This window comes from Pleurodeles waltl, chromosome 5 (assembly GCF_031143425.1).
Source record: "Pleurodeles waltl isolate 20211129_DDA chromosome 5, aPleWal1.hap1.20221129, whole genome shotgun sequence".
In the NCBI taxonomy this organism is placed as follows: Eukaryota; Metazoa; Chordata; class Amphibia; order Caudata; family Salamandridae; genus Pleurodeles; species Pleurodeles waltl.
This window is the reverse complement of record NC_090444.1, coordinates 964,148,221-964,165,941: the sequence shown is the minus strand read 5'-3', so window position 1 is coordinate 964,165,941 and position 17,721 is coordinate 964,148,221.

The window sequence follows — 17,721 nt, the reverse complement described above, 5'->3', positions numbered from 1 at the left end:
GCTCGCTTAATTCTTGTCCACTAAATTGCATGTACACTAATCTATCCATCAAGTTTCTGTGGCCCAGAACTGGCAGACGGACCTTTTAGAAAGTTGGCATTTTCCTGCCCTTAGCCCCCTGTACCTGCAGCCTGCCTAGGTCATATGACTGGGTGTAACTGAGAGTTGAGACTTTGTGGATTCACCCTATCACCCTAGAGAGTCACATAATAGTGGGACTAGCCTGAAAGGCCTTTTCCACTTGTGCTCAGCTCCTCTCACATCTGAATAGGTTGAGCTCTGCTGTCACATAATATGCTTAACGACCCTGCATTGTCAGTGCAGCCAGCTAGGAGCTAGGGCATGGGAAGCAGGAAATTCTTGGAACTTCAGAGAATCCTTCTGGAAACTCCACCCATCTTCTAGGAGCAGAGCTCTAAGACCCGCTTCTCCTTTACTAATGGCCCTGCAGCAGGACTCTCAGAGCACCTCCTACTGCTGTGAGCTGCTGTGCACTCTGCCAGATGGCTGCTGTACCTTGAAGGACTGCTTTGCTGCTTGGAGCCTGCTTGGAACCTTCAGAGGCCATCCCTACTGAAGAGCCCTGCATCTCCAAGTGCACCCAGGACTTCAGAAGTGACTGTAGGGGCTAGTTTAGCTGGTCTCCTGTTCTGAGCCATGGGGACATAACAGGCGTCCTCCATCTTGACCAGGACCTGGAACCAGCCTGTGTGAATCCTCAACACCCCAAGAGATCTTCATCATTGGCTGTGGTGTTAAAGGTGTCCAGAGGACCAATTTCCAAAAGTGAGGACTTAGACAAAATGTGGCCCAAAACGCTCTGAGAAACAGGAGGAGACCGGGACCAACCTGTTTGTCTATCTGCCCGAGGTGTATTGATGGTCAGATTGACTTTGCAGCTTCTCCCGCTCCGTTCTTTTCTGCAGCAGCAAAACCTTTTCAGCAGCTCCTTTCAAAAGGGGTATCCAATCCAGTGGAACTGTCTTCGGCTACAGGCTTTTGCTCAATCGTGCTGGAGATTTTTCAACACTCCTGCAGTCTTGCCCTGCCGTTCTCAGGGACTTTTTCTTCAAAGATTTTCTAAGTCCGAAGGTAAACGCTGAGAAGACCCAACCCACTTTGTGTATCCGGACCGCGCTCCATCGTGTTCCATCGCAGTTACTTTTGACCTTGCCCCAGTACAATGCAACCAGATTTCCACAGTTGGCACTTTTTGTTTTTAAGCGCTATTCTACACTTAAACTTTAAAAATTCATATGTCTAATGCTGCTAATTGGATTTTGATGGTTTCGGTATCAAAAATTTATTACCATTTTCTCTATTGTTCTAAATTGATTTGGGATTTTTATAGGGTTGTGTTTTCACTGTGTTGCTGCTTGTGTACTGCATACATACTTAACACTTTGCCTCTAAGTTTAACCTTTCTGATTTTTGTGCCAAGCTACCCAGGGTTAATCACAGGTTAAATTATTGACTTTTTGTGGTTCACCCTGCAAGGGACAGGTCCCTTTCAACTCTCTTTTTGCCTCCCCTTTGGCTAGCACCTTATTTTAGTGCAGAGCAACAGTGCACCCTATGCCATTTCTGCTCTGTCATCATCCAGCCGTATATTCTACTAGTCCTTTTTTATTTTGGCACCTAAAATAATAGAGGAATCTGTAGTGTGCAGCCTGGGGATACTGGGGAACTATCTACTCTACTGGGGTGTTTTTAGAGACAATGTGCTGCCAATCTCTTTCGAAAAGTGCTGCTGACTCTGCTCAGCACTGACCCTCCAACCTGAACTGCACAGAACTCCACTTTACTGATAATGACTGCGTTTATTATTAAAGTATTTTGTTGTACTTTTTTATTGTTACTATTGTTATTGCTACATCATACTAATAACTAGAAAAGTGGCTCACAGTGGGGCTTTGGGCCACACTTTTTTAGCCATTGGTTATTGGAGTGTCAGTCAGCTATAGGGTCAGCCCAAAGGGCAGCATATATTACAGCCCAGCTTTACTAAGGAATCACGCACTGCAGCAAAGCATGTAAAGTAGCGGAAATGAGTTGTGTGAATAGGAATCAAATCAAATCATTAACATTTATAAAGCGCACTACTCACCCATGCGGGTCTCAAGGCGCTAGGGGGAAGGGGTTACTGCTGCTCGAAGAGCCAGGTCTTGAGAAGTCTCCGGAATGCGGAGTGGTCCTGGGTGGTCCTGAGGATGGTGGGGAGGGTGTTCCAAGTCTTGGCCGCCAGGTAGGAGAAGGACCTCCCACCCGCCGTGGAGCGGCGGATGCGGGGGACGGCGGCGAGAGCGAGGCTGGTGGAGCGGAGAAGACGGGTGGGAGCGTAGAAGCTGAGGCGACGGTTGAGGTATTCTGGTCCCTTGTTGTGGAGGGCTTTGTGTGCGTGGGTGAGGAGACGGAAGGTGATCCTTTTGCTGACGGGAAGCCAGTGCAGGTGTCTCAGGTGTGCAGAGATGTGGCTGTTGCGGGGTATGTTGAGGATGAGGCGGGCGGAGGCGTTTTGATTTCGTTGCAGACGTTTCTGGAGTTTAGCGGTGGTTCCAGCGTAAAGGTTGTTGCCACAGTCCAGGCGGCTCGTGACGAGGGCGTGGGTCACGGTCTTTCTGGCGTCGGCGGGGATCCAGCGGAAGATCTTTCGGAGCATGCGGAGGGTGAGGAAGCAGGAGGATGATACGGCGTTGACTTGTTTGGTCATGGTGAGAAGAGGGTCCAAGATGAAGCCGAGGTTGCATGCGTGGTCTGAGGGGGTCGGTGCGGTGCCCAGGGCCGGGGCCACCAGGAGTCGTCCCAGGCGGTCGGGGTGTTACCGAGGATGAGGACTTCCGTTTTGTCTGCGTTCAGTTTCAGACGGCTGAGTTTCATCCAATCTGCAAAGTCCTTCATTCCATCTTGCAGGTTGGTCTTGGCGTTGGTGGGGTCCTTGGTGAGGGAAAGTATCAGTTGAGTGTCGTCGGCGTAGGAGGTGATGATGATGCTGTGTTTGCGTACGATATCGGCGAGGGGGCTCATGTAGACATTGAAGAGTGTCGGGCTGAGCGAGGAGCCTTGTGGGACGCCGCAAATGATCTCGGTGGGGTCTGAGCGAAAAGGTGGAAGGTAGACTCTTTGGTAGCGGTTGGAGAGGAAGGAGGCGATCCAGTCCAGGGCCTGGCCTTGGATCCCGGTGGAGCGGAGGCGGGTTATTAAGGTGCAGTGACAGACGGTGTCGAAGGCAGCCGAGAGGTCGAGGAGGATGAGGGCGACTGTTTCTCCGTTGTCCATCAGGGTTCTGATGTCGTCTGTGACTGAGATGAGGGCGGTTTCTGTGCTGTGGTTGGCTCGGAATCCGGAGTGAGAGGGGTCGAGAAGATTGTTGTCTTCAAGGAAGTTGGTAAGCTGCTTGTTGACGGTCTTCTCTATGACTTTGGCAGGGAAGGGGAGGAGCGAGATGGGGCGGAAGTTCTTCAGGTCGCTTGGGTCAGCCGTAGGTTTCTTCAATAGGGCGTTGACTTCATCGTGTTTCCAGCTCTCGGGGAAGGTAGCAGACGAAAACGAGGTGTTGATGATGGTCTGGAGGTGCGGGGCGATGATGTTGTCGGCTTTATTGAAGATGAAGTGTGGGCAGGGGTCCGAGGGGGCACCGGAGTGGATGGAGTTCATGGTGGCTTTGGTCTCTTCTGTGTTGATGTGGTTCCAGGCGTTGAGGGTGATGGCTGGGGGTTCTGTGGTGGTCGGCTGGGTCTGGTGTCCGAAGCTGTCGTGTAGGTCGGTAATCTTACGATGGAAGAAGGTGGCGAGGGAGTTGCAAAGGTCTTGTGAGGGCGTGATGGCGTTGGCGTTGGGGTTGGAGAGCTCTTTAACGATGTTGAAGAGTTCTCTGCTGTTGTGGCTGTTTTTGTCCAGTCTGTCTGTGAAGAAATTTCTTTTGGCTGCGCGGATCAGGTGATGGTGTTCGTGGGTAGCGTTCTTGAGGGCAGTCATGTTGTCTGCGGTGTGGTCCTTACGCCAGGCTTTCTCGAGGGCGCAACAAGTTTTCTTTGATTCCTTAAGGGTGTCAGAGAACCAGAGAGGTTTTTTGGTGTTGGAATGTCTTGGAGGGCGTCTGAGGGGAGCGAGGTTGTCAGCGCAGTTGGTGATCCAGTTCGTGAGGCTGAGGGCTGCGTCGTTGGGGTCGGCGGAGAAGGTGTGTTGGTTGTCGATGAGGGTGGAGAGAAGCTGTTCTTTGGGGATTTTGTTTTACTGTTGACGTGGGATGGGTTGTGGGCGGAGGTGGCTAGTCTCGCGTTGGAAGGTGAAGTGGACACATCTGTGGTCGGTCCAGTGTAGAGCGGAGTCGTGGCTGAAGGATACGTGTTTGCTGGCGGAGAAGATGGGGTCGAGCGTGTGTCCGGCGATGTGGGTGGGGGTGTTCACCAGTTGCTTGAGGCCGAGGTTGGCGAGGTTGTCGAGCAGGGCGGTGGTGTTGGGGTCGTTGTTCTGTTCCAGATGGAAGTTGAGGTCGCCGAGGAGGATGTAGTCCGGCGAGGCGAGGGCGTGCGGGAAGATGAAGTCGGTGATGGAGTCGCTGAAGAGGGCGCGCGGTCTGGGGGGGCGGTAGATGAGGGCTCCTCTAAGGGTGGTCCTGGGGTCTGTGCGGATCTGGAAGTGCAGGTGTTCGGCGGCGAGGGGGGTGTCTTCGGTGGAGGTGGTGAAGTTGATGGAGTCTTTGAAGACGATGGCGATACCTCCTCCTACCTGGTTGGTGCGGTCTTTCCTGGAAATCTTGTAGCCTTCGGGGATGGCTATGGCGATGTCGGGGGCCGAGGAGGCGTTCATCCAGGTCTCAGTGATGAAGGCGACGTCTGGTGCGGTGGAGTCCAGGAGGTCCCAGAGTTCAACGGCGTGCTTGTGGACGGATCGTGCGTTGATCAGGATGCATTTGAGGTGGTTGATGGCGCGTGGGCTGGCGGTCGTGGTGGTTTCGTGGTGGAAGGTAAGTTTGCAGGTGTGACATGCGAAGGGTCCGTGGGTACGTTTCGGTTTGCTTGGAAGCAGGTGCTGGAACGCCCTGGGTTGAGGGCGTGGAGGGTGATGGGGTCGTAGCGGTGCAGCGGGGTTTGGGAGTGCTGAGGGCCAGGGGTCGTGGCGCTGGGCACGGGCCAGGCACGGACGGGCGCAGACGGGCTTGCCTTTGGTGCGCCAGCGGCGCGCCTGCTGCGCAATCGCGCAGCGGCCGCCATAAGAGGGAGGAGGGGTCAGCTCGGGCGGGGGACGGGAGATGGGCAACGAATTGGAGCTGGGGGGGCGGGGGCGTGCAGGAGGTGGCGGCGGGAAAGCGGAGGGAGGAGGGACAGGTAGAGGGGAGAAAAGATGGGGAGGGGGGGGTTAAGGGTGGCGGGGAGTTTAGGAAGAAAGTTTAGGAGGAAAGTTAGGAAGATAGGGGAGGGGGGGTTACAGAGGTGGAGGTGAGTGAGGGTGAGAGATAGAAGATAGGGGGTTACAGAGGTGGAGGTGGAGGTGAGTGAGGGTGAGACATAGAAGGGTAAACGGATAGGAAGATAGGGGGGGTTACAGAGGAGGTGGCGAGTGAGGGAGAAAGATAGAAAGATAGGTAGATAGGGGCGTTACAGAGGGGGGTGGCGAGTGAGGGAGGTCAGAGAGACGAGTCAGGAGCAGGAGGGCAGACGCGGGAAGATCCAAGAAGAAGGTGAAAGAAGAAGAGGAGCAGAAGAGAGAAGAGAGAAGATCACAGAAGAAGGTAAAGAAGAAGAGGAGCGGAAGATCAGAAGAGAGAAGATCACAGAAGAAGGTAAAGAAGAGGAGGAGCAGAAGAGCAGAAGAGAGAAGATCACAGAAGAAGGTAAAGAAGAAGAGGAGCGATGAGCAGCAGAGAGAAGAGCCAAGAAGAGGGACACAGAAGAAGAAAGCACACGCAGGTTGCAGTGCAGAGGAGAGAGAAAGAAGCACACAGGAGAAGAACACAGATGAAGACAGAAGACGGGGAGCAGGGAAGAAAGAAGAGTACAGATGAAGAATACAGAAGAGCACAGAGGAAGATCAGAGATGAAGAAGAGAAGCAGGAGAGGAGGTGAGTAGCGCGGGGCAGGGCGAGGGGCTGGGCGGTGGGGGGGGGGTACTTACTGTGAATTCGCTGGGCTTGCTAGGAGGTCTCAGGAGCCTGGGCTGGTGGAGCTGCAGCGGCAGGGCGAGCGACCTACCCTTGGGTCAAGGGTCGCTAACTCTGTCGCGCAGCGGCCGCCATAAGAGGGAGGAGGGGGGGAGGGGTCAGCTGGGGGTGGGGGACGGGAGTGGGGCGACGAATGGGAGCTGGGGGGGGGCTGGGGTGTGCAGGAGGTGGAGGCGGGAAAGCGGAGGGAGGGGGGACAGGTAGAGGGGAGAAAAGATGGGGGAAGGGGGGTTAAGGGTGGCGGGGAGTTTAGGAAGAAAGTTTAGGAGGAAAGTTAGGAAGATAGGGGAGGGGGGGTTACAGAGGTGGAGGTGAGTGAGGGTGAGAGATAGAAGATAGGGGGTTACAGAGGTGGAGGTGGAGGTGAGTGAGGGTGAGAGATAGAAGGGTAAACAGATAGGAAGATAGGGGGGTTACAGAGGAGGTGGCGAGTGAGGGAGAAAGATAGAAAGATAGGTAGATAGGGGTGTTACAGAGGGGGTGGCGAGTGAGGGAGGTCAGAGAGACGAGTCAGGAGCAGGAGGGCAGACGCGGTAAGATCCAAGAAGAAGGTGAGAGAAGAAGAGGAGCAGAAGAGAGAAGAGCAGAAGAGAGAAGATCACAGAAGAAGGTAAAGAAGAGGAGGAGCAGAAGAGCAGAAGAGAGAAGATCACAGAAGAAGGTAAAGAAGAAGAGGAGCGACGAGCAGCAGAGAGAAGAGCCAAGAAGAGGGACACAGAAGAAGAAAGCACACGCAGGTCGCGGTGCAGAGGAGAGAGAAAGAAGCACACAGGAGAAGAACACAGATGAAGACAGAAGACGGGGAGCAGGGAAGAAAGAAGAGTACAGATGAAGAATACAGAAGAGCACAGAGGAAGATCAGAGATGAAGAAGAGAAGCAGGAGAGGAGGTGAGTAGCGTGGGGCAGGGCGAGGGGCTGGGCGGTGGGGGGGGGGTACTTACTGTGAATTCGCTGGGCTTGCTAGGAGGTCTCAGGAGCCTGGGCTGGTGGAGCCTCAGCGGCAGGGGGAGCGACCTACCCTTGGGTCAAGGGTCGCTAACTCTGTCGTGCAGCGGCCGCCATAAGAGGGAGGAGGGGGGGAGGGGTCAGCTGGGGGCGGGGGACGGGAGTGGGGCGACGAATGGGAGCTGGGGGGGCGGGGCGTGCAGGAGGTGGCAGCGGGAAAGCGGAGGGAGGGGGGACAGGTAGAGGGGAGAAAAGATGGGGGAGGGGGGGTTAAGGGTGGCGGGGAGTTTAGGAAGAAAGTTTAGGAGGAAAGTTAGGAAGATAGGGGAGGGGGGGTTACAGAGGTGGAGGTGAGTGAGGGTGAGAGATAGAAGATAGGGGGTTACAGAGGTGGAGGTGAGTGAGGGTGAGAGATAGAAGGGTAAACGGATAGGAAGATAGGGGGGGTTACAGAGGAGGTGGCGAGTGAGGGAGAAAGATAGAAAGATAGGTAGATAGGGGCGTTACAGAGGGGGTGGCGAGTGAGGGAGGTCAGAGAGACGAGTCAGGAGCAGGAGGGCAGACGCGGGAAGATCCACGAAGAAGAGGAGCAGAAGAGAGAAGAGCAGAAGAGAGACGATCACAGAAGAAGGTAAAGAAGAAGAGGAGCAGAAGATCAGAAGAGAGAAGATCACAGAAGAAGGTAAAGAAGAGGAGGAGCGGAAGATCAGAAGAGAGAAGATCACAGAAGAAGGTAAAGAAGAAGAGGAGCAGAAGAGCAGAAGAGAGAAGATCACAGAAGAAGGTAAAGAAGAAGAGGAGCGACAAACAGCAGACAGAAGAGCCAAGAAGAGGGACACAGAAGAAGAAAGCACACGCAGGTCGCGGTGCAGAGGAGAGAGAAAGAAGCACACAGGAGAAGAACACAGATGAAGACAGAAGACGTGGAGCAGGGAAGAAAGAAGAGTACAGATGAAGAATACAGAAGAGCACAGAGGAAGATCAGAGATGAAGAAAAGAAGCAGGAGAGGAGGTGAGTAGCGCGGGGCAGGGCGAGGCGCTGGGCGGTGGGGGTACTTACTGTGAATTCGCTGGGCTTGCTAGGAGGTCTCAGGAGCCTGGGCTGGTGGAGCTGCAGCGGCAGGGGGAGCGACCTAAGACCTAAGAGCAGAAGTGACATATCTACTAAAATTTGGCACTGTTTTGCTCTCTCTCTTTATGCTGCCATGCTCCAACGCAGAGACTATTGCACCATAGTGCAAAGGTGTAGGCATTGTGGAAGTCATAGTTTTTATACAGGAAGGAGTCTTTTCCTGTAAAAAAAAAAAAAAAAAAGCTCTGTGCTTTAAGGCGTTTACCTATTTCTATGTGTGCTGTAGAATGCAGCACACATGCAGAAAGGGACTAACAAGGAGAAATACAAACATTTCTCTTCGGTACACCTGCCTCGAGAAGGTGCAAAATTTGACTCAAATTCATGTCTACAGTTCAGGCCGGTTCTCGGGGTGGGTCAGACCCACCCAAGGCAGCCCACTGGCCCTCCCAAAAAGGGCCGGCTTTTGGGCGGTGCGAACGGTGCGACCGCACCGGGCGCCAACCTCAGGGGGACGCTGTGATTATCAATAACTTCCGAAACTTGCGATTTAAAAGCACCTGCTGAAAAGTTCCTTGTGCTTTTAGCCTTCAAGAAACAATTAAAATGTCAAGATACCTCTTGTGATTAATGTTCCTGCTATAGAGAGCGATGGGAGTTTTGCCTAGTGACTGCTTTGACTCAACATAAAGTAGCATAGAGGGTTAATATGCCTGCTGCAAAAAACAGAACTATAGGGCATATTTAAGTAAAGATTTTCTTGCACTCCTTAGCGCCCCCCTAACGCCACCATGTGTGCGTAGTATTTAAAATACGGTGCACCATGGCAGTAGTTAGGGGACTAGCATCAGAATTTCTTACGCTTGTCCGGCGCTTTGAGGGATTAGTGTCAATTTTGACGCTAATCTTGCAAAGCACCCAGAGGCCCATTGTAACCAATGGAAGCCTCCTTTTAATGCCTGCTCTGAGCAGGCTATAAAAAGTGCCGAAAAAAAATGTTGCAAAGAAATCTAACAGATTTCTTTGCATCATTTTCTTGACCACCCCCAATATGGGGATGCCCCCTTTGCATACATTATGCCGGGCGTAGGCATAATGTAGCACAAAGGGTTACAAAGTGGCGCAATGCATGCATTGCGCCTCCTTGTATATATGGAGCTGGGTTTTTGGCCTTCTAACACCCTATTAGTTTAAAACAAATGACACTAATGTGGTGTTAGAGTGGCCCTAGGGGCTCTTAAATATACCCCTATGGGGCATATTTGAAAAAAGTGGCGCCACTTGTCTTGTGCCCTTTAGCACGCACCCTAACGCCACCATGTGTGCGTCATATCTGTCAGATTTCTTTGCGCCATGTTTTTTGGCCCTCCCTAACGGGGGAATGCCACCTTTGCATAGATTATGCCTGGCGCAGGCATAATGTAGCGCAAAGGGATAAAAAGTGGCGCAATGCATGCATTGTGCCACTTTGTAAATATGGCACGGCGTTTTTGGCTTTCTAACGCCACATTAGCATAAAAAAAGACACTAATGTGGCGCTAGGTGCTCTTAAATATGTCCCTACATTTTATGTGGCTAGCTGAGTGGATTAGTAAAGCCAGCCTTTACAAGTGCTTTAAAACACATGAATGTATGTGAAAGGGGAGCGATGGAGAGATGAGGGGCACATTTCCCGGTGGTAGTGAGTGAAACCGAGGAGAAGATCATGGGGTGGGGGGTGCCACAATAAACTGTCGCACATGGGGCCACCAGTCCTAAAGCCGGCCTTGCTCCCAAAGCCCATTCAGAAGCCATGTGTGTTTCTTTTTATTATTTAACATGTGTCTGCAGGATGTCCTCTCTGCCAAGCTCTCATTGATACAAGGGTGAGGGGAAAGCAACTTTTTTGCTGCTACAAATACTATGCTTTCTTTAGGTGCTAACAAGAACGGGACACTTTCACTATTAGTGAGGGCAGATATTTCTTGTCAAGACATTAATCTGTAAATTACTACTTATAAGGGTTGCCTCGTTTTTTTGAGAAAAATTACACCAATTTCTTCGCCTAAGGAGATTCTGCAAGAACCCTAAGTTGCTACCTGTATATAAAATGTAAAATTCTCTGCATACTTTTTTAGTCGGGCAGTTTTCCCCTGTGTGGTTTAAGGGTCGATTAGAAATAGTACAGATAACTGTAGTGTAAATCATTTTTGAAGTCATTTGTCCATGTTTGCATTATAAACCTTATGTAATGAAATAGAACAAAATAGCCTGTTTTTATTTTCCCATTTGTTTTCCTACCCGAGACATGAAAATACATGCTAGGCCAAGAAAATACTGCCAAGGGTGCAAAATACCTATTCGTGGATGAAACAGTGTCTATAAAAGGTTCAAAGGGCTCTATCAGTCAGTCTCGTCAGGGAATTCTTAATCATACTATTTCCTGGCGTTTGACTTAGGGCCTGATTTATATGTTGGTGGTACGGATGCTCTGTCGCCATGGTGAGAGGAGCATTGTCTTTTTTTACTTTAAAAAAGAAATACCGCTTCAGAATGTTCTTTTTGATAATAAAAAGAAAAACTGTTTCCCGTACAGCTCTGTCATTCTGGATGGAAACTGCGTCAAACTGCAAAAAGCATTGACAGGAAACGTTATCACTTTAACAATTGACTGCTAGCTTGATGCAGTCAAGGTGACAGAATAAATTGCTCTGTCACTTTGACTGCCAAATCTCCATCTGCAAAATTAAAAAAACATCTCCTTAGTCTGTTTCAACCTTTGCCCCCAAAGGAGTCACACTGTTATAAAACCTCTGTTTACAAGTGCATTTTCAAATCATTCTCTTGTGCCTTTTTCTAAAACCCTACCATTCTCTGATCACTGCTATTTCCTAATGCCCCTTGCCTTTTTGTAATTAATTCTTCCAGAGAAACTACAAGTCTCGTGTACAATGGTATTTAATTCCTATTATTTTAAGCTGTGTCGATGGCACAGTAAGCATTACAATTCCCCATTCACTGGTTTTCCTCAACATTTCTCAAGGAGAGCCTATTGCCTCCTAACTATACATCATTGTGCATTCTTATCAATGCTTCTTGCCCACAGTGTTTTGAAAAGTTTAGTTGTTAGACATCCCTCATACCGTAAAAGGTGAAAAATAGATCTCTTTGATGCATGGATCTATTTATGAACTCTGATGTAGCAAGTGAAAAAGACCAGATTCCTGTGAAAACTGATTCTTCGTTCAACATGGTTTGAATCCATGCCTTGGCTCTATACTCAATGTGTGATTCTTGGCAATCCACTTATTCTTCCCTGAGCCAAAGTGTGTATGAAATATATTTGTAAAATCCCCACTTGATGTACATTATCATTGTAATAAATTCAATTATTATTTGTGGTAGGCAACTGCCCACATTGTGGCATAATCACTACTCTTGCCAGACTGAGCCCTCCAAGTAATTAAACAAACCTGAACTTTGACCCCCTTGTAGCTAAGGCTCGGAGCAGACATGGTTAACTTAGAGCTAAGTGTAAAGCACTAATTCATTACCAAAACACTAATGAAGTCAAAGCAGCAAGCAATGAAAATCCCAAACCGAATTAGAAAAACAGAGTAAATTTGAATAAATAAAATGACACCAAAACAACAAAAATCAAATAAAGAGCACCAGAAAGAACAGAGCCCCAATTGTAGTCAATGATTGCAGTAGACCAGAACCTAGGAATGATTTCAGGTCAAATGCAATGGAGCATGGGTTTGGATACACCAACCAACTTGGTTGGAAGTTTTACTTTGGGACTTAGTCTAAAAAATGGAAGTCAGAATCCTTCCACAGGGCAAGGCAGCAGGCTCTATCCATAGAAGTATTCACAAAGTCAGATAGGCATTGGCTGAAGTCCCGCTGAAGCCATTTGTTTTGGCAGAAAAAGATCAGAGCTGGAAAATTAAACATTTGTGTACAGGGTAGTCCTGTCACTTGCTGGATACTTTTGACACTTTCGCACACTCGAGATTTCTATCTTCAGACTTGGGGCCTGATTTTGATGTCAGCAGTAAGGGTCCTGCTGTTCATTTTTTGACTGAAATCCCATCCGCCGCCATGACGGTTCGCAAGCCATATTTAGAAGTTGGCGGTCCCATAGGCAAGCACCCGTATTCGTCCCACTGTCTCTGCCAAGAAACACTGCCCGCGTTGACGGCACCATAGGGAAAAGTAGGTGACGGCAGATCTCCAGTCACCTTTCCTGCCATGCAGAATTGGCGGTGCCTTACCGCCAAGCTAAAAGCGGTGGTCCAACCTCCATACTTGAGTTGGTGGATTGGGGGGGAAATGAGATAAAAACGTATCTTGTCCCCCGATTCCACTTCCATTTTTGACTGGACACCACTGGACAAGACCTGCTGTTGCTGCCAGTGACCCACGGAGAAAACACAATCCCCTTGTTGCCGGACTCCAAGATAGGGATACAGCATTGCCAAGGTATGTTGGGTGGTCACTGCACATGAGGTCGAGACCACTGCAGGCATAAACATGTCACAGTAATTTTTTTAAATTACTGTGACACGCATATGTCTAGACCATGATTGGGTCAGACATGGATGGGGACATACATGCATATCGTACACATACACAAATGTCATTATGGTATCATTATTCATTGCCAAATGAATGGTGGCACCAAAATGACAGTACGGTCACACTTATCAACGGTGTCCATGTGTGTGTATTGCATGGGGACCTGTACTGGTAAGGTTGTGCTTCCCATAGTGTGTGTGTGTGTGAGATTGGATTGGCTGGTTGTGGTGGAGGGAACTGGAATGGGTGATGTGGTTGTGTCTGTATGTATGTCACTTGCATGTGGGATCGACGTTTTGTTGTGTTGCGTTGAGATGTGCAACATTCAGGTTGTTGTGTGGTGGACATTGTCGTGATGTGTGTAGTTGTGCCCCATTGGAGTGTGTTTGTGTAGCTCAGTGTGTAGTTGTGTTGGTTGTTGTGGTTGTGTAGTGTGTAAATGTTGTCATGGATGTATGGCAATGGGTGTGTTCGGTATGAATGGGTTGTGTGAGTTTAGAATGGTAATTACTGATGGAGTGCATATCGTGTGTTGTACAGGGGGACACATATGGCTAAGGTACAGTGTGTGTGTGTGAGACTTACCTGCATTCCATTGCCATTGTCTGTTGTCCATTGGGTCAAGCGAGGGTCTCCCTCAGTCAGCAATCTGCCGGTATGACATCACCTGCACAGCTGAAACACTTAAAAATGGTCAGCAGGAACCCACCTGCCTGACAGCTAAGAAAGAGCGCTCTGTTGTGGTGGTCTGCGGCTCAGCCGCAATACATCTAAATACGGTGGACGAAACACCTTTGGCTGATGGTGTTTTAAGGTCTGCTACTGACGTGGGTTGGTGGTAACACCTCCAAGATCTAAATCAGGCCCTTGGTCTCTTTTTCAGAGCTCGGAATCCTCCAGTAAGGCAAAGCAGTGGGTTCCATAACAGCGGTTCCATGGGGCTGGATATCTTATCACTGAGGGCAGCTGAATCAGATTTGTTCCTGCAAAGAAACTCTGAGTGGGAGAAACCTAGGGGCATATTTATACTCTGCGCCGAATTTGCATCATTTTTTTTAACGCAAATTCGGCGCAAGCTTAACTCCATAATTATACTTTGGCGCTAGACCTGTCTAGCTCCAAATTAATGGAGTGAGAGTAATTTTTTTACCGTGGAAACCTACCTTACGTTAATGACGTGCAAGGTTAGGCGTTCCCAGGCAAAAAATGACTCAAAGGCATTTGCGCCTTATTTATACTCCTGTGCAAAAATGATGCACGGGAGGGCCTTAAAAAATTACTCTAAACTGGTTTAGCACCATTTCTTAACACCTGCGTCAAGCAGGGCAGGCGTTAAGGGACCTGTGGGCTCATTTCAATGGTCTCCAACCATGGAAGCAGTCCACAGGTGCCCTTCCCTGCCCCCAGGGAAACCCCCTGCCACCCTCGCCCACCCCTGGAGGACACCCATGGATGGGGGTACCCATTTACGGTAAGTAGAGGTAAGTATTTTTTTTAACATAAAAGTGGCATGGGGGCCTAACTTGGGCCCCCCTACATGCCACTGTGCCCAATGGCCATGCCCAGGAGACAGGAGTCCCCTGGGCATGGCCATTGGGCAGGGGGGGCATGACTCCTGTCTTTGCTAAGACAGGAGTAATTTCCATGGGGGCTGTGCGTCAAAAAATTACGCTAGTCAGGTTAGAGCCCATATTTTTGACTCTAACCTGACTTGCACCATTCTTTGGCGCACAACCCCCAGTCTTCCCTTTGCCTCCTCTGCCCAGTTACTGTCATTTATTTTTACCCTAACCAGGCCGCAGCGCCGGCTACTGTAATTCCATAAATAAGGCACCGAGCTGGCGCTTTGGAATGGCGGTAGCCCACATTAAACTTTTTGGCGCAAATCTGCGCTAGCACAGGTTTGCGCCAACAAATATAAATATGGGCCCTAATTTCTTAACTCAGCAAGATTACACTTTGGGCAGATAGGCTTGGGTGATTTGTCCTGGTTGTCTAGAGGTCTTGAAGTCCAAAAATGTTCTAAGTCACATTTTTTCAAGGGTGGTAGAAATCCATATAGACACAACCAATGTCAAGTGTCACTTCAGTGGTGGCCACCATCAAGATTCAATTAAGGCCTAGTTTGTACTGGTCATTCAGGAACTGCAGAGAAAAGACCTCTTGCCGCATGTTGAGTCCTTGTGGCCACACAGGAGGTCAGCTAACTGATACTTGGATTCCACTTATTTGCCCAGAGTGGAAAAGGGAACAGGTTAAGACCTTCAGGGCTACTTTCAGGTCACCGACAGCTAGTCCAGTCAACTTCTGTTTTTCCACACATCCAGAAAGTGTTCTGAAGTGGGTGCCTGGAGGGTGCTAAATGTATGCCTGGCTCTAGCTAATAAGTGGGGAGGACTTCTAGTCCCTCCCTAAACAACTGGGTAAAAGTTCCCCAGGGTAACACTATCCACTTTTGCAGTAGTTTATGTTTCCCCAATTGCAAACCATCCCACAGCGCACCTCACTTTCAAAATCCAAGATGAGGAACCCCATCTTGTCTTGTGTAGATCCTATGTGCCTGCCCTGAGGTGTAGCCAGGGTAATGAGCTGTCCTCATCTTTGTGGTCACAATCAACCAGTTCTGGGGACAGTTCTCCCACAATTGGGTTTGGCACCTGCCTTACTGCAAGGACAAAGCCTTTGCAAGTGTCACCTAACTTTTGCTTGTGACAGGGGAGGCCTCTTTGATGTAATTAAATGTGTGGGCCCACATCTCTTGGTCTTCCGGTCAGAAGAACAAAAGCAGCTCCCCGCACTCAGCCTTTTGTCTCTGCTCTGGGAGTGGATTTCTCAGCTCATCAGTGTTAGTCACTAAGTGGGTTGCTATTGGATAGCCAAGACAAATTAGCCCCCAGGAGGTTCAGGCAGTGAAAGGGTAATATTCTAAAAGTTAATTTTTCTTAATGTTTATTAAAAATCCAAATTTACCATTGAATTGGACTTTTTCATAAATATTAAAAATAGTTTTTTTTCTTCATACTTCTAGCTGATTTGAGATATCAAAATTAATATATAATATTGATTCTCCATGTTCCTCTGTGGACCAGCCAGCCTTCCTGCAATGAAAAACGCTTTTGGGTGCTAGTTACTATTAAGACATCAACTTTAAATTTCAACAAGTCCTACTTTTAAATACCATGCACCCTGCCTCGTGGGCTACAAGGCCTAGTTAGGGATGACATGATAATATTTACAAAGAAGGATTTCCCCTGTTAACTCCTTCTGTGCCTTGGACGAGATGATCTCGTCCAAGGCTACAGTTCCCCTGTGCCTTGGACGAGATCATCTCGTCCTAGGCACAGGGGAACTTGGGGGCGCGCTAGCGCGCCCCCCCCGTGCATCCCCCTTCCCCCCCCAGGCGGGGATGGAAGGGGAAGACCTTCCCCTTCCACCCCCGCCCCCCCCCACGGCAATCCGATGACGTCAGCGCGCACGCAGCGCGCTGACGTCATCTAGTGTTGCCGGCGCGCTGGAAGCCATTTGCTTCCAGCGCGTCTTCGGAGAAGGAGCTCAAAGGTGAGTCCTCTCCGTTTTTGGGGGGCGGGGGGGTTGAGAAAACAGACACGGTGGGAAAGGAAAGGGTCTTTCCTTTCCCCCTGTGTCTGTTTTCTCAAGATTGCTGCTCCACGATCGCGGGCAGGGCCCGCGATCTTGGAGCAGGAATCTCCACTAGCCACCAGGGATTTTCTTTGTGGCTAAATTTGGGGGCGACCCCTTGGGCAAGGGTCGCCCCCCCCCCGGGGGCAATTTTTATTTGTATTTGGCCCCCCCCTGGGGGCAGATCGGCCGTTTTTTCGGCGGATCTGCCCCCAGGGGGGGGGGGCGAAAACCACTAGACACCAGGGATAACCTTTTTTATGTGTGTTTTTGGGGGCGACCCCTTGGGCAAGGGTCGCCCCCCCCGGGGGCAATTTTTATTTGTATTTCGCCCCGCCCTGGGGGCAGATCCGCCGCTTTTTCGGCGGATCTGCCCCCAGGGGGGGGCGAAAACCACTAGACACCAGGGATATTTTTTTTATGTTTGTTTTTGGGGGCGACCCCTTGGGCAAGGGTCGCCCCTCCCCGGGGGCAATTTTTAGTTGTATTTCGCCCCCCCCTGGGGGCAGATCCGCCGTTTTTTCGGCGGATCTTCCCCCAGGGGGGGGCGAAAACCACTAGACACCAGGGATAACCTTTTTTATGTGTGTTTTTGGGGGCGACCCCTTGGGCAAGGGTCGCCCCCCCCCGGGGGCAATTTTTATTTGTATTTCGCCCCCCCCTGGGGGCAGATCCGCCGATTTTTCGGCGGATCTGCCCCCAGGGGGGGCGAAAACCACTAGACACCAGGGATATCTTTTTTTATGTTTGTTTTTGGGGGCGACCCCTTGGGCAAGGGTCGCCCCTCCCCGGGGGCAATTTTTATTTGTATTTCGCCCCCCCCTGGGGGCAGATCCGCCGTTTTTTCGGCGGATCTGCCCCCGGGGGGGGGGGCGAAAACCACTAGACACCAGGGATATCTTTGTTTATGCGTGTTTTTCGGGGCGACCCCTTGGGCAAGGGTCGCCCTCCCCCCGGGGGCAATTTCTATTTGTATTTTGCATCCCCCGGGGGCAGATCAGCCGATTTTTGGGCTGATCTGCCCCCGGGGGGGGGGCGAAAACCACTAGACACCAGGGATTTTGTTTTTATTGTTTATTTTGGGGGCAACTCCTGTGGCAAGGGTCGCTCCCCTGGGGAGCTTTTTTTTCTTCTGTTTCGGCCCCCCCCCGATGGCAGACCAGCCATTTTTTGGACGATCTGGCCCGGGGGGGGGGGTGGAAGCACACTAGGTGCCAGGGATTGTGTTTGGTGTGTGTTTGGGGGCACCCCTTGGGCAACGGTCGCCCCCCTAAGGTGGGGAAAATTTGTATTGCCCATCTCTGCCCGTAATTTTGTAGGGCCATCTGCCCCCAAGGAGGGCAG